This window comes from Hetaerina americana, unplaced genomic scaffold, assembly GCF_022747635.1.
Source record: "Hetaerina americana unplaced genomic scaffold, ioHetAmer1.1.p SCAF_2, whole genome shotgun sequence".
In the NCBI taxonomy this organism is placed as follows: Eukaryota; Metazoa; Arthropoda; class Insecta; order Odonata; family Calopterygidae; genus Hetaerina; species Hetaerina americana.
The window spans coordinates 100,678,585-100,695,952 of record NW_027286763.1 but is presented as its reverse complement, the minus strand read 5'-3'; the positions used below and the strand labels follow the sequence as shown (position 1 = coordinate 100,695,952).

Here is a 17,368-nt window from a genome sequence, read left to right as displayed (position 1 = left end):
ATTACGAAAAAAGTAAAACATCTATTGTCAATGGATTTGCTAATGGTTTAAAAATATGGCATGGTTACACCCTAATGGTGATGAATTTCATTGGCAGATTTCAATTTTCGTGATTCAAACACTAAGGTGTATGAAATGAAGTAAAGTACCTCCTCGCCCCCTCACAAAACGACACTTTCGCCAACAAAGGGAATTACTTATGAATAAATTCGTCAGAAAATAACTGTTTTCAATTACAATATCACAAAAATCCGTTCCACATACCTGCATATTTTCAAGCATTCTCACTATGAATATTAGCATAAGGATTCAGAAAATGGTGACTTGTTATGTGCGCGATAATTTACGAGCATTCCGGTTTGTGCATTTTTGCTATAAAAATTACTCAATGCATAAAGAAATCTCGAACACCCACCTCAAGTCCATCGAATCTACCCGCGGACTTGATAATATTGGATTGCTGTAGAGAAGTAATTGATTTTTAAAAGCTTAGGAAATTTAAATTTTTACTTATATAAAAATAATATAATATATTTACTTCCTTTTCACCAACTCAGGTATACTTAATTACAAGATCATATTTATTTTACCATTATTCCTAAAACGAAAACGAATCTACATATATGTGATCTGAAGAAGTGGTGGGTGAGGTGGACAAGGTCAATATTACCAAATAAAAAACCATAAACATGGTAATCAACCCGAAGGTCGGTTTAGCAGGTGTTGATAGAATTCACTGAGTGCTAAGCACAAATACGTGTAATTCAAACATTTGGGTAAAAGGGCTAGTTCCTTTTCCTGTGCCCATTATTGTTTCCCAGGAAGGTGCCAGAAAAATCACAAAGCTGGTTGGCTTGGTGCCCTGATCGGCTTGCCCGGAAATTTACCCGGGAATTGAACCCACGCCCTCTGGTCAGCAGTCAAACGCTCTAGTCCTCGACTACCGCGACCCACCCTATCACCAAATATAAATGTGAAAATATATTTTCCGGAAAAATAACTTTGATTAGGCAGGCATTCCAGTTACCATACTCAGGGGTTTTTTAAATTTTTGACCATGGTATTTATTAATAAAATACAATCAACAATTTTAAGAAAAAACAAATTTATATTTTGATAGTTACGTGTATATCATGACTCGTACAGTGAATCTGTTTGGCACAGCATCATATTTTCACATTATGCATGCATAAATTCAAATCACTCACTATAGCATTACTTTACCTAATTCAAAATTTAAGTAGAAAATAAATGATTCGCATAAAACATCACAAGGATTTATACTCCAAGCATTTCACCTGTATTATTTCGGTAAACATTCCATCTATATTCGATTTTGGCTCTTTAGCATTAGTTTCATTCTGTCCACTCCGGTTGAGTTGAAAACTCAACTAATTAAATTTCGAAGGGGAAAAGGATGTCCGATTTCTTCCATGCTGAACAATAAATACCTGAATCAAAACGCATTTATAAAAATTGAATGCAGTGCTCAAGTACATTAAGCTCGTTTATGAGTCATTGAGGCAAACTGTTGGTACAGAAAAGGTCTGTGTTTTATTTGATAAGTAATCAAAAATGTACATTTCTTCTCGATTAAACGGATATCAAATCAAAAGAAAATCGGATAATAATACACCTTTTACAATGATGACTGTTTTAATTTTCCCGATTGCACACACTACTTCTTCATTCATATGGACTTCAAACGAGAAAATATCCCCATTGGCGAACTTTTATGCAGGGAGCACGGCTACCAAACGTATTCGAGAACGGAGAAATTTCCAATTGCGGACACGTTTTTTAATACCGACTCCATTCCCAAATTCACATTTGGGATGATTGCACTACCGTGAAATTTCATGCACACGACCGTGTCCCCGCACATTCGCTTAAAATTAAACTAAAAATAGAGCGAGAGAAACATGCGAAGAGAGAAAAATTGACTGCCGCGAAGTAAAAGATAGTACACACGAACGTCTTTGCCTTCTGCACGCCCACTTCCACCGGCTTATTATTCACCATTCATGTGGTGCAAGTTGAATTGAGGTTCCGTACGGAAGACCGCATAAAATTTGACGTTTTTTTGGGTGACTCGAGAACGTGTTTCTCTCGGCAGCGGAGGACTTGGGCGTTGAACGCCTCACTCAGGCGAAGGAGATGTTTAATTTAAACGGCATGATAGAACATAATTTTACACTTACGATCCGGGGCGTGCCCCCCACCCCTTTTCGTTCCGTTCGCGGATTTCGGTCGTGCGCGGCAGTCCCAGGCGACCGCGCGCCACTGCGATGCTATCTAATTAGTGAACTCGAGGGCCGTACATGCGCGTTGCTCCTGTTAGGCGCGGGCACCCTGGAGACAGCCCGATCCCTACTCCAACTCTGCCTCGAACTCACCTCCTCCCTCCCCCCCAAACCTTCCCTCTCGCTCCCCTCCCGCTCAAACTCCTAGCCTTCGGGAAAGGACCGAAGGTAATTGAAGATAATATCATGATTCCCGTGCTGCTACCCTTACCCGTGCGAAATAATGCGGTTACCGCGGTAAAAGAAAATCATCTAGATTCATCCCTTTCTCAATTAGGGAGCAATAAGATGCTCCTGCCGACGCAGTTTAATCTTTAAAGAGACTAGGCTCTTGTGAATCGGAAATAAAAGCCTGAAGAGTGCACTAGTACTTTAATTGGTACGTATTGATGCTTTCATGTCGACAAATTTAATATCCTTTCAACCCATAATTGACGCGAAAATAATAGTTCAAGCATGTATTTACAAATACCAATGGCTTTAATTGTTTTTCTGCATCGTGGTTTTGGACAGAATAGCTTATTTCATGTCAAGCTTGGATTTTTATACAGAAAGGAAGGCAAAGTTGATGTGTACCGGAGTTAATATTTGCATTTTATATAAAAATATAATATAAATTTGAACATAGTATCCAAAAGTTAAGTCTTGTAATGGGGCAAAACTTTAGTCTACTAGGCCACAGGAGATTTTTTATTAGTCACTTCATTTTATTTTTATGCAAAACGTGTTTTTAAGTGCAAATAAAATTGAGAAAATCCTTGCCTTTAATTGAAAAAAACCAATTAAAAGACAAAAAATGCAATTATGAAATAACAATTGGATAAAGGACGATGAAAAAATAACAACCCCTCGATCATAAATTCAATTATAAATTTGTTATATCTAAAATTAGTGCCAATAAACCTGAAATCCTGAAAACCCCAACCTTCTTAAAATAATATAACCTTAGCAGTTGATGTCAGGATATTTACCGTCTAATGTTGCCTTGAGTTAACCGCGAGTGTTCGAATGAACTTTGTGAAAACCTTCATCTTATTGAAGATGTGAGAAAGCTATCCTAGTTTTTTTTGCAAACACGTGTGGAATCTATTGAAACAAAGCGTTTGTTTAGGCTTTGGCAACTACGCCATTGGCAATTTCGCTGCAGAGGTGTTGAAAAAATGTACCCTATTGGGTGAATTAGAGACGGCTAATGAATTCTAACAAATTAGCTATAAGGCCTGGCTGATGCATAAAATATCACCAACTTAAGATCTTTAGTAACTCTGGATTATATTCAAAGCTGGTTTGATGACCGTTTGATCTTGCATCTTCTATAAGCATCAAAAAGATCTCTATATCAGGATGTTTTATTAAAAAACGAATATTTTTTCTAAATATGTTTCGTAGAAAGATATTTATATTGAATTAATGCCAACTACCACAATCTTATGCTATTTTCATAAAATACGTATTTTGATTTAATTTTTCTCCAGTAATTATCTTTCATTAAAGTTACTAAATGTTTTTATCCATACATCTGGACACGGATTTTAAATTCAGGTTGTAAAATAAAAATGCCTAAACTTGGAAATCAATTCTCTTAATACGTAATTTTAATAGGTCATACCCGATGTTTTATCGCTTCATATTTTTTAATTGTTGAAAAGATAAGTTTTAGACATTATAAGTAAAGTGTTTTCATTTTCCCCATTTTCAGGAGAGCTTTATGAACAATAAATAAAAAATCATGTCTCAGACAGTTTCAACACTCCTGGAGCCTCATGATGCTCCGTAAAATTTCCAATAAATTCGGTAAGAAATAGAGGAGGAAAATACTAATTAAAATAAGCAAAGTCAACTATTTAGTAAAAGAACTTATTAAGTTGAGGTACAGCATTAGCCATTTTTTTCAATTAGATATTAAGACGACATTTTAACAGATCAAAATGTAAATAGTTATATATAAATAATAAAATTTCAGCTTTAAACAGTATGGTGTATTGACATATGTAGGCCTCCAATTACCCGAACTGAGATTGGAACAGTATTACAGAATTAGTAGCACTAAAATCGGTAGAAAAAAGTTAATTATTTTTTCTCCAATTACAGAGAAAATTAATGGTTTTGACACCAGTGCTGACACACCGAACACCGGGCAGACGTAATGGAATTAGATCAAAAATTTTACTCATTTTTATTTCAATTCAATTTCGTTATGGAATAAAAATATTTTCCCCCAAAGTCTTTCAAAGAGCGTTGCGTGTTACGGTTAAATGGCAAGGCGAATCGAATGAGTAAATGAATTTTCTTATCGTCCCCTCAGCAGGAGCGCCCTCGGACGGGAAATCCCACCTTCCTGACCGGGCGGCTTAATGGCTTCGACACGACAGAAACCGGAGTCACGTTTTCCCGGAAACCGCACTGCCGAGCTAACGGGAAGTAACTCGCCGAAACCTCGGCAACTAACGGGGACATCCTAAAGACAGCCCTCACCTCAGCGCTCGCAGCAGAATTCTATTCCGCCTTCGAAGCGGACCCAAGCAGGAATCCGCCGCCCTCAGATCTCCGCACTGGACTTATAGAATCTCTTAACCGCATCAAAACTCAAGCGCGCGTATGGCTATGTCCACACTTATAACCCCTTTCGCCGAGGTGGGCGGGAGAACTTTGTCGCCAATACCGTCCAAAATTCTAGCAAAATGCTTGAAATGATTACAGTTCCCAATTTCTATACGCGCGAGGTTTCTAGGATGATTGAGGTAATGAGCTCCAGAATTAGTAACAATTAAAATACTTGTGAAAAAAAATAGCAGGCTGAAGAAAGACTCGAGCCTAGAAATTAAATTAGTAGAGTGCCTGTGGAAAAAACGGAGATAATAAACAGAATTATGTAACTATTGCATATGATTATTTTATGTAAATTGATGAGATAAATGTAAATTTTTTTTGATAATAATAATATTTTTAATACACTAATTAATAAAAGAGGTTGGAAAAGTAATCCGTAGCCAACAAGGGGTTGTCAATGAGTGAGTTTTAATTTAATTAAAATGACTTTCTTTTTAATTTTAATACATTGTAACGGGTGTGGCAACATAACTTCCTTTTTGGAAAGCGTTTTGCGTTTGAAAAAAGGATGTTATGTTGCCGAACCCCGTATTTTGATAATATTAAGAGTTAATCGGAATGTTCAGTAACAGAATATTATCAGGTTACGTGCCAGGGTACATGGTAGTTGAGTCAACTGAAGGTCAACTATAAATACCTTATGCCCTACTATGTTACTTTTACGTAGTACATAAAGAGACCGCATCACTTAACAAATTTGCGCTTTGTTTTCTCCAGGCATGTTTGTTAATTTCATATTGTTGTAATTAACCCGGTTAGCACGTACACATTGTCAGGCGTTATTTAATGAGCTCTGTGTATCTTGCAGCGGACCAAACGGATCGCGTTAAACTGATATATATGATATGGATTATGATAATACCTAATTTACTTCACCATCCATCGATCTGATGTCGAATTTATTTTCAAACTCCGATTTCCAAATTTATCATCATGCCATTACGATTATAATACTTTTGATAAAATTATGGGCATTCCTTCTTTTGGCAATAATGACTAGTATCTTAATGAACGACTTTGTTAGATTTGGCAATGCTTCGATCGGTTTTTCTTCCAGTTCTTCCCTTAAATTCTGAAAATGAAAACCCATCGCCCATGCGCTCGCGTGTGCAAGTTCCATCCGATGTAGGCATCCGAGGAAATAAAAGAGTCACTAGGTAACGACCGTAATGCGGGACGGAGGATATTCCCTTGGCATTTGGAGTGAATTCACGTGACTGGCAATTTTGTAACAATATTATGTCCATCATGGAATTTTCTCCAATCCAAGTTCCCGTAAGGGAATTTCTATTAGCTGTGTGACAGGAATACCGTTATCTTGTGCAAAACTTCCCCTCATTCCTCCTATTTGACCCATCCGCACCGCCGACTCCATTTCTCTCACACTCATCGTCTCTTCAGCCGCCTCCCCCCTCCTTCTATCCAAGCAAAGAAATTACGTTCATATTCCCCAGAATCCAGCCACCGTTTCGTTTCCATCCCTCCCTCAGGAATCCCACAAACTAACCGTTTTGCCTCATCCCACGAAATCTCAAACTGCGTCCCTTCCTAAAGTTCCCAATTTAGTCCCCGCCCGAATCCCATCCATCCCTACGACCGATCCAATTTTTCCCCCCCTTCACCTCACTCCATCGTAGGCTACCGCTCCCTCCTTCCCACACCCGCTCTCAACTTCTCCCGCCGGAGAGGGGTAAAACTCCCGGACTAGGGAGCCGTCGCCGGACCCTTCCGCCCACTCCCCCGCACGCATTCCATTTCAGGGCCTTTCTAACTCCCTTCTCCCGCCACCACCTGCTCCAACCTAATTCCCACACCGCCCTCGGACCCCTCAGATGTCCCGATCCGCTCACACCACTCCCAATCCTTTCTCCCTCCCCTCCGATACCCTTACCCTTATCCCACCGCAACGAAATCCCTCCTCTCTCCCTCGCCAAAACTCGGGGATACGCCAAACCGCCCCCTTCCCCCTTTAACTCAAAACGCACCTCCCACATTTGGCCCCTCATATGCCCCTTCGCCTTTCCTCCACTCCTAATTCCTCGCCCCTTCGTGCCCCACGGCGGGAACGGAACGCGACGTGCGGTGACCACCGTGTTGACGTGAGTCCAGCGTCCGCCGACCCCAATCTGGTTTCCGAGCGGCGGCGGGGGCAAAAGGTATAGCGCATCCAGCCCGCCACACTCAGTGCCTCCTCGCCTGGCAACCCCATCCCCTCGCCAACCCCGTCCCCACGTATCCTCTCCACCTGGACTGGCTGTAAGGGGTTATCTCACCTCAAATGGGCTGCAAATTGTAGCTCCATTTCTCCTCTTTACCCCGTGATCTAAGCGGGGAGAAAGGAACAAGACGAGGCCGTGAATTACCTTTGAAACGACGGGTATCGGTGGAGGGTCACGAAAAATGGCGAAGCGGCTATCCTAACGTGCTTTGGTATACAATGAGGCAGTCACTTAACGGCGCTGTCATTTAAAGGGCGTGGTCAGGATAGCAAACCATCATACGGTCCGGGAACCTTTGATGGAGAATGTAGAGAAAAAGAGCGCCTGTGAATATAATTTTGATGCCAGTTATGGGAACTAATATCATAAGGAATGGCGGACTCATGCCCTTTTCCCATATTTGCATGATCGCTGGACGTACCCGGTGGCCCGTTTGCCCTTGAGACCCTGATAGGCCGCAATTTTTGGCTTGTCATCAGGTGTCCCAAGGGCCGAACCACCACAATTCACAACACGTATGCCCAAGGCGCGTCTCGGACATTCGGTTAGCAGATGAGTATGTGACCCACCGGATGGATACAGCCGGAACATAATAATTACACTTTTAACCTTGTGACAAATCTATTTAGAAACTAGGGAGTGTTTGAAAGACTGCGACAAGGAATAAGGGCCAAAAAATATAGTCCATGACCTCTATTGGCAAAAAAAATAAATGCATTTCATTTTTTCGAAAGGAAAAATATTAGGTGAAGGTGGATTGCTATTTTAAAACATTTTTTTGGGTAAATCGTTTTGCCAAATTCACTTTGAAATATTGGAGAATTCCAGAGGCACTTTTAAATGCATAGGAGTTAAATATTAAGATTTGAGACATTAAGTCTCTGATACGTTTTTATGCTGTCAAAGTAGAGAAATAGAGTTGATGTAATAAATTTATAATGCCAAGTACAGTATAATGAAAAGTGTCACCAAAAAAATATTCACTACTATTGGGGAAAATATTTGATATACCAAAAGGTAAAGCTCTTTTATTACAAAGAATAGGAAGTGCCCACTAAAAAACGATAATACGAGGGGGTAAGTAAAATCATGACTTTGGATTTTGGAACATACGAGACCAAACCATGTAACATGGCAATGGATGAAGGGATCTTTTTAATTCTATTTTTTTAGATTTTAGAATGGCTTAGTACCCACCGTCCAGTCTTCCGTTTTTCCTTTTTTCATTCCTCCCAATGAAACTTCGAAATTCCATTCAATAGAGATAAAAATATTCATGTATTTATTTCGACATAAAAACCGTAGCAGGATCTAAATTGCTATTCCACCCAATGAAAGTTGTAATCGTGCATGCCCGCGAAGCCCAGTTTGTTGACGTGATATGAGCTGACAGATATAAATAACTGACGCCCGTAGAAATTCATTCTCTGAATAGTAAGCTGAGAAAGATCAAAAAAGAGCAGAGTTATTATTAATTAATGATAGAAAAAGGTGATGAAAATAAAGGAGTGGGGAACAATATTACATTTTACCAAACCGTACGCTCTGCTATGGGGACATGACTAAACTGAGTAAAAAGTTACACGGTATTATTTTGAGCAAATGAATTTAAATTTTTGTTTATCAAGTGTGAACTGATTTACTAATTTTATCAATGCATCAAATGTTTTTGCTATACTATTATTACTTAGGTAAGGAAGCCTTAACGAATAAATGGGTTTTGATGATACGTACGTAAATACCAGTGATAACTTTAATATTGATTATATTTTCACCCTGGAATTTGCTCGACCAGGAAAGAGGAAAAGCGGAGATAGGATTTAGCTTTTAAGATATGAGAGTGAAGAAGAATAGAAAAATAAAATGGAATTGAAGGAAATCCAAGGACGAAGTCGTAGGCGTTGCAGTACGATTGATCCCTTAAAAAATATATGTATTGTGGATTTAAGGCAGATCGCTTTTTGTGATCCCTATCATCATCATCAGTATTTCAATCCGAGGATTGGTTTACTGCAGTCCTCCGTTCTACGCCATTTAACATCCATTCCCTCAATCCTTGAAACTTTCTCTGTCTTACGTACTTCTTAATTTTTCCTATGCACATGGCTCTTGGTCTTCCTCGTAGGATCTTCCTTCTATTTTTCTTCTATTATATTCCTAATCAATCCAATGTGCCTCAATAGGTGTCCAATACATCTATTTCTTCTTTACCTTGCAGTTCTCCATATGGTCCAATCCTCTTCTGCTCTTCTATACTATATACTTCCTCGGTCTTACTTTGTCTGTACATTCTCGGTCCTCGGAACCATAGAGCGCCATGCTTCATACGAAAATCCTGAGGAATTGCTTCCTTGTTTCAAGTCTTATGGTCTTTGAACATTGTAATTGCCTCTTCTTCATGAATGCGTTCTTAGCTTGGGCTATTTTTCGCTTGAACTCGGTCAAACTTCTTCCATCCCATGTTATGCTGCGGCCAAGGTAGATGAAGGATTCCATTTGCTCTATTATTACCCCTCGAATTGTGATATCTGCATTCAGATTCTCTTTTCCGCACAAAAGGATTTTAGTTTTCGTTTTGTTGATACTCATATTATATTCCCCCCAGTATTTGATCAACAGCTCTTGGAGTTGCTTGCAGGTCCTCTCGCGTTTCCGCCACTACTGCGATGTCATCTGCAAACCGGAGCATATTGACTTCTTCTCCATTTACCTTGACTCCTTTGATACCTAATTCTTGTGTTTCTTTTATTGCTTCTTCTAGGCATACGTTGAATATTCCTGGCGAGAGGTTGCATCCTTGTCTTACTCCTTTGTTTATTTTGGCTTCTATTTTTCATCCATTTTTCGTTTGTGTTATTGTAAACTGTTTCTTGTAAAGGTTATGGTTAGTTCTTCTGTCGTTGTAGTTCATTCCAAGCGCGTCTAATATCTTGAACATCTTATTCCATTCGACGTTGTCGAAGGCCTTCTCCAAGTCTATGAATGCAACGTACATGTACGATATAATGGCTTATTTACCTGTCTCGTATTTTCGGCCAGGACTCTCAAACCGAGAATTACCTCTCTTGCTCCTCAGTTTTTCCTGAATCCGAATTGGTTTTCCGAGAGGTTTTCTTCTATCCTTCATTCTACTCTTCGGCTAATTATCCTACCAAGGATTGTTGATGCTATAGCCACAAGAATCAATGTTTCTTCGGTGTTGCAATAATGTAACTTTTTTCGAAGTTTTCTGGTATCTTTCCGCTCTTACAGCTTTCTTTCGTTATTCCATAGAGGTCATCCTTCGCTTTAACCCCGAGTGCCTTGATTATTTCTCCGTTTATTTTGCCAACTAACACTATATTTGATCACTATATATGCACTTAATTGAGCTTCATATCTATATGCTTTCAATGATGATAAATATTTGTAAATTCATAGGAAAAATATAACTAAACTGGAAATTATGAACAAATATTCCCATTTACAGGGAGGCACCCAAAAGTGGTAGGACTGATTTTCTCTGGCGCGAACGGAGCGGTAGAGGGGGGTCTGCCTGGCAGGGTAAGGTGGATGGGGCTCTTAGCAATAGACCGACACCAACCTCAGTCACCTGTGGGCTGTCGTTGAGTGAGGACACCGTTTTTAGTGAAGCAAGTTTTTTGTCCGCGTCGAAAAACAAAATGAATCTGAATTTAGAGCAACGTTATTCCGTGAAGTTTTGTGCGAAACTCGGGAAGACGGCAACTGAGACCCTCCATATGATCAAGTAGGCTTATGGGGACACTGCCTTAAGCCGTTCCACAGTATTTGAGTGGCACAAGTTGTTTAAAGAGGGTAGGGAGCTCGCTGAAGACGACCATCGCTCCGGACGGCCGTCGACGGCAAGAACCGACACGAATGTGGACAGAGTGAGGACACTGCTGAACACAGACCGACGCTTAACCAGTGAAGAAATTGCAGACCAGTTGGGTCTGTCTGCATCCAACATCCAACGCATTATTTCACGGGATTTGGCCATGCAAACTGCTGGGTGCTTTATCATGACAACGCGCCGTGCCATGGCGCGCTCGTCGTCAGACAGCTCCTGGCCAAATACGGCGTTGCCACGTTGCCGCACCCGCCCTATTCTCCCGATCTGCCACCACCGGACTTTTTCTTGTTCTCCCTGATTAAAAGACAGCTCAAGGGACGACGTTTTGACTCCATAAAGGCCATTCAAGAGGCTTCGACGAGGGTCATCAACGGCATCCCCAAAGAAAATTTCCAGCGGGCGTACGGGGAATGGGAGCAATGTTATACTAAGTGTGTAGCAGCTCAAGGAGCATACTTTGAAGATTATTAAGTCGATGTAAGTATATCGTCAATAAAATTCTTGTAAAAAATCATCCTACCACTTTTGGGTGCGACTCTGTATATTACAATTTTGCCTGAGTGAGAATACAAATTAAATTACGAACTGAGTTGAACTAAGTAAAACTCTTAAATATTAGTTTCAGATAACTTATACTAAAAAGTACCACCGGTAGTCATTTTGACCGCTAGGCATGGAAACAATTTTACCTTCTTTGCATTTTTTTACCAGACGAGTACTTTTTACCACTGAAAACTGAAGCGGGAAGTTCTGGTGTTTGTTGTGATATTGCCATATTTTGTGATTTGTGGACTACCGTGTACATCTACACTGGTAATTTTTTACCAGTTGACGTTTTGAATAATGACTCCTGTATTTGGAAAAATTTGTTTAGCTAAGCTTAACCAAGCATAACTATTATAAATAACTTTCTCTGCTCACTGGTGGTGATGTAAGTGTCGGGCGTCACGGCCGTTTAGTACTGTGTATATAATATTTATTTAGCGTAGAGAGAATCTGGTTGACTATATGTCATCTGTATTACTTATTTCTAACCACAAATTCATTTTAATTATTTTGAAAAATATTTTATCCTGTGATATCCACGATTACATGTATCATTGCTATAATATTGTGTCTATTCTTCTTCGCCACGTGAAATACTTTAGCGATTTAATTTTCGAATCTGTTCATGACAGAGGCAAAAATATTTTACTCAGTTTTTTCCAGAGAAAAATCCACCAAAAATAAATCTATATAAAATTTCGTGCCGAATGAAGGTATTAATCAACAAATGTATGTATTGTATACAAAATTCTGAGAGAATTTGTTTTAGCCGGCCTGATTCATCATTCATAAATTCACCAGATGCCGAATACAACCAGAAAATTATCTAAAATCCATGCCAGATCGCATTTAAAAATTCATATAAAACCTGTTTACCTAATCTACCACAATTACTTTTAGCAAATCTATACACAATATTAATGTGGAGAAGTTTTTATGATGAATTATCAAAATAATCCCTCCCGGCGTTTATAATTAGACTTTCAGCAAATATTTTGTAAGTCTATTGACTACGAAAAAAATTTGTCAAAATTTAAGACTTTATTATTAGTTACAACTGTAAAAATAAATGCTATATTATCAGCCACGAAGTATCAAAGCTTTCTATTAGTTAGCACGAAGGTAAATACGACATGAAATTCATTAACGGTCAAAATAACCACCCAGAAGTTTTTATTGCTAAAATTTTGCCTTTTGGGCAGATTTTGGGGCAAGAGATGAAGATCCATTTATTTACAGTGGATTTTTCAGCAATGATATTTACAATTGATAATGTCTTCATCGCTCATATGGCGTGTCAGAAATGACCAAACTTCTCGAACTCTAGGAAAATCGATTTATACGTTTTCCTACACGTGTACTACTCCGTTCAAGAAATTGCTATCCGTGTCCATCCACGCCTCCCTTGAAAACGTTTTTCCCACAGTTTGTTCAGCTGACCCTAGAGTTATATTGGATGTCTGTTTTATAAACCTTGATGAATAATCGCATTTTATTGTTCACACGCATTTTATACTGATAGTATTCTTCCACTGCTATCCCATCCATTCATGAAACAACATGAAAAATTAAATACATGATGATTTTTTTCACATTTCATTTCAAAGTTAGAGCCATTAGCCTTCGCGAGAATTTATTCACAGCTGTTCAAAAATGTACATTTTTAATTTACAAACCAATGAATGCTCAAGATTATTAAGCTGGAAAAATTAACAGTACATGACATTGGTGACGAAGAAATAACCTATTCCTGGAATGTTTGTGATCGTTACCCCAACATGCTTGGTAAAATATATTCCAGAATTCATTGTATAATTTTCAATGAAATAAAATTACGTCTGTGTTGAATTTTGTATGCAGAGAAGGTGGAAGAAATTTAAATATTCTTTTATGAGTTTCAAGGAATTCGATCTCTAATTCATTCTCGTACCGATCACCTTGGTTATAATCTACCTACATTAAAAGGCAGAAAAATGACAGTCTGACGGGTTTCGCAATCACCAATCAACTTAAAAGTCGCAGTATCGAGTGTGTCCCCGGCCGGAGGCTTGGCGTGACTCCCAAGTGCTCCCCATCAATTTAAAAAAATCGAACGAAAAAATGAAATGCGTGAAAGGTCCACCAGGTGTGTTCTATAGGAATGGTTATTTTGAATGCATTTGTCGCTAAAATGGAATTCGTTCCTGCGATAAACATATTTTTTTATTTCAGTTTTGCAATTTCCGCGGGTCCGCAACTTCGATCATTCCCCCGTCGCAAAGCCGGACGGCTTCGCCAAAATTTTTCCTCCGCCCCTGCCATCGATTTCCGAGGAATTCTCCCAGCGGCGAGAAAGCATCCTGCATAACAATTTGACGGCGCGAAGACATAGTTCAGATACTTCAGCGAGGGATTCGAACCTGAGGAACGTTGATTCAGCGGGCGGCCTTGCGACCCAACCGGCTATTCCGACCGGCCATAAACTCCTTCCACTCCATAAAACCCTCCCCTAACCCCTCTATCTCACAACCCCGCCCGAGAGAACAACCCCACCCCCCTTCCCCGCATCAAGACCCGACCATCTCGCACACAATCTCCCCGAACCCCCTCACTCCCCCTTACGCCCCTCCAACCCACCTCCTCCCCGCGCCCACCACCCTTTAACCTCCTCCCGAACGTTCCCCCTCCCCCTCCTCCCCTTGCCAACACTCGTCCGCAACGCGTGGCAGTTTGATGGATTGCTCCGGGGTATTGCTCCAAAGGGATTCTGTGGATTTTGAGGAAGGTGGGATAGGAAAGGGGCGAGAGGGGGGAGAGAGGGGGGAGTTGGGTCGCTCGGAAGGGGTACGGAGGAGGGAGAAACGGATTTGGGGGGAGTGGATAGTTCCGTGGGAAGGAGGAGGACATGACAAGCGTCCCCGTTTGTTTTCACTGTTTCCTACCTTCTCCTCCTCTTCCCACTCTTCTTCTTTACCAATTCCGTCTATTGACATCATTTTTTTATATTTATATGAACACGTCGCGATCCCTCCCGCAGTGTTTTGGATGTCGGCATGCAAAATAATGAAGGTGCGTGGGTAAACAAAAATCGATGCGTAAGATGGTGGGGCTGTTTACGCGCTCTGCGTATCCCTGTTCATCCGAGGGGAAACGGTCGAGTAGGGATAGGGGTGGGTGAAATATGGGCCCGACCTATTCCGGATGATATATTCAGATGGGATTCTTTCAGGTTTATGATAAAAGGTGGCTTTTTGTTTACTGTGACAGCAGCATTCAAGATGGGAGGGAGGGAACCCCTCAAGTTCCCTGGCAAGGAAAAAATACACTACATACCTACTCAATTATGACGTTTAGGGGGAAATACTATGACGTATAGTTGGCGGTATGACTTGAGCTTATGGTACGTTTTGCGCTGACCAGAATTCATACTTATGTGCGATACTCTTCGAATATTGATGAAATCATATTTATTTTCACAATTCGGCGAAAATTTTAACGCTTCGTAAACTCTCTTCTTATTCTTTAATTTAAACTTTCTTTAGGACAGAAATAATATTAAGAATTGGATAAATTATTTATAGGATGCAAATTGAATAGCATTGTACATCACCTTTGGGGACCTTTCCAAGCGGATCTATCTATCCAAGGCGCTCTGAAATATATGTACATATTCTCCTAAAAATGTATGACTGAATTCTCTATGCATTACATATTACATAATGTTTAGATATAAAATGACTTGAGTTTAAAAATTCCAATTTTTAAATGGTCAAAAAATTAAATTCAGGAATTCTATGATTGACATCACATGAGCTAAATTTTGACTTTATTTTTCATTGTTTCTTTAATATACATATGCGGTATGAGGTGTAGGTATATTTTAACTTCAGTTAAAGGTTTTTGTTTGAGGCTACTTAATAATACCTGAATGCTACTTATTGCAAATATATCAAATATTTACACCGTGATTCATCAACATGAACACTCGCATCCTTTAAAAAATTAACCATTCTTTATTCATTTCTATAGTTAGGTTTTATGCATAATATTTTCCAGTTGGATGGAGATATTTGATGCGTGTATTAGATGGTATTTTATTAAGCGATCCAGTTAAATTTTTAAGTTACATCTACAATGGGATTAACATTAATGCATTATATATTCCTTAATTAATGATTTAAAAAATACAATTGATATGCCTTAAAATTATAAGTTTAAAGGTTTCTACAGAAAATTATAGTGCTTCATCAATACAAAGTACGAAAAGTTGCAACACCAAAGTCTCCTACTTTTGTTAAGTTTCATCTTAAATTGAATTTGTAATAAAAGTTTTTACAAATGCATTTAAAGCCTTAGGATTGGTTTCTTAAATTAACCAGCTTATTGCATGTGAAATTCTTAAATACACGATTTCTTAAATCTCATTTTATAAAATTACTGTATATTTCTGCGGCAAGAATCTAGTAGTAAATTCTTTGTTTTCCCAATAATAATCCCGGAAATAAATGTGAAAAATCTCTTAAAGGAATATATTTTACTCATTTCCAAACAGGTTCTTTCTACTCGAATTGGGTATCATTTATATGGTTAAACTAGTTGCAATCTTAGAAGCCTTATCCTACCTTATTGTTAATGGTGAATACTATGTTTAAGCATTATTAAAATGAAATAAATATTAATTTAGTTACTGCCATAGTTTTTAAAGTCTTTGATCGCTAAAGCGTTGCAAAAAAAATCATCTGTCACTTTTAAAGTAGCAGAAACTTCAAAATTTAATTCAATTAGAAAATATGCGGAACTTTCGCATGATATACTTCAGATTCAAAATTTTCCTAGCTTTTTTGAGTTTACTAATCTAAAAAGCATTTTATCCTAAGTGCACTGACAAGAGCAGTAACCAATGTTTTGAAAAATATTGAGGATAAGTAAGTATTGCTCTTAAAGGAAAAATCCTTCCTTCCTTATTCTGATCTGATTAGTTTTATTAAATAGATATTTATTAATTCACTTGCACCCTTGCCTCTTTTTTTATTATATTTTTCAGAAGAAAAGGTATGAATAAATTTTGCATTCGTTAAAGGCTCAGCTCCCGGTAAAGAGGTAGCAGCAAAACTATCATAGAGTATTCCAAAGAAACTGCGGAAGATGCCGCAACAGTAACTTTTAACGGAGTCATCCGCTAATGTGTATTTCAATGCAACAATTTCAGAGTCATGGCGGCATTTCGCGGTCAAGGCGAATGATTTTTACACTCGGAAATTGTCACATACCATAGAGTAGTTCGGAACACATGAGAAACGCATATCTTGTTTACGCTCTTGCTTATCACTTAAAATGACAACATTTACAATGAAGAATAGCAATACTTGATATGAGAGATATGTTAAAGTGAACGTCGTGTTATGGCGAATGACCTTACTTTACGCTACGTTCCTTTACGGAGGAGTTTCTAAGGAGAAACCATATTGAATATACAAACTATAATTCGTTGACGCATCCGTTCTCCACCCCGTTTATAAGCTAATCCCCTTAACTAGTACGTCAGCGGGACCGCGTGATCCATCAGCCCTCGGTTTCCATAATCCCCCATATCGACTGTCAACGCTGATGAAGGATCGCTCCTCGCCTGTGAAGGCGGAAGGTGGAAGTGTCCCGGCGGCCGCCATTGGTTCGGGAAGGAAACGCCTGCTCGTCTGGCGGTCACGGCACTCTTCTCGTTTTACATGCAACACGAGTCAATCGATGACCTCGCCTACTTCATCGATCCGTGCCAAAGCGACATACTGATTGCGGCGGTTAATTTAGGATGGGCATCTATTCTAGCTCCCCCGTGCGTTAGCATGCATACGAAAATATGA

The 17,368-nt window shown here is 39.2% G+C and overlaps 1 protein-coding gene across 1 annotated transcript in view; it reads right to left on the bottom strand.

Moving 5' to 3' along the window:
• LOC139688186 (uncharacterized) overlaps positions 1-17,368 on the bottom strand; it is a 435,789-nt gene that overhangs the window by 180,890 nt on the left and 237,531 nt on the right. The window lies entirely within an intron of this gene.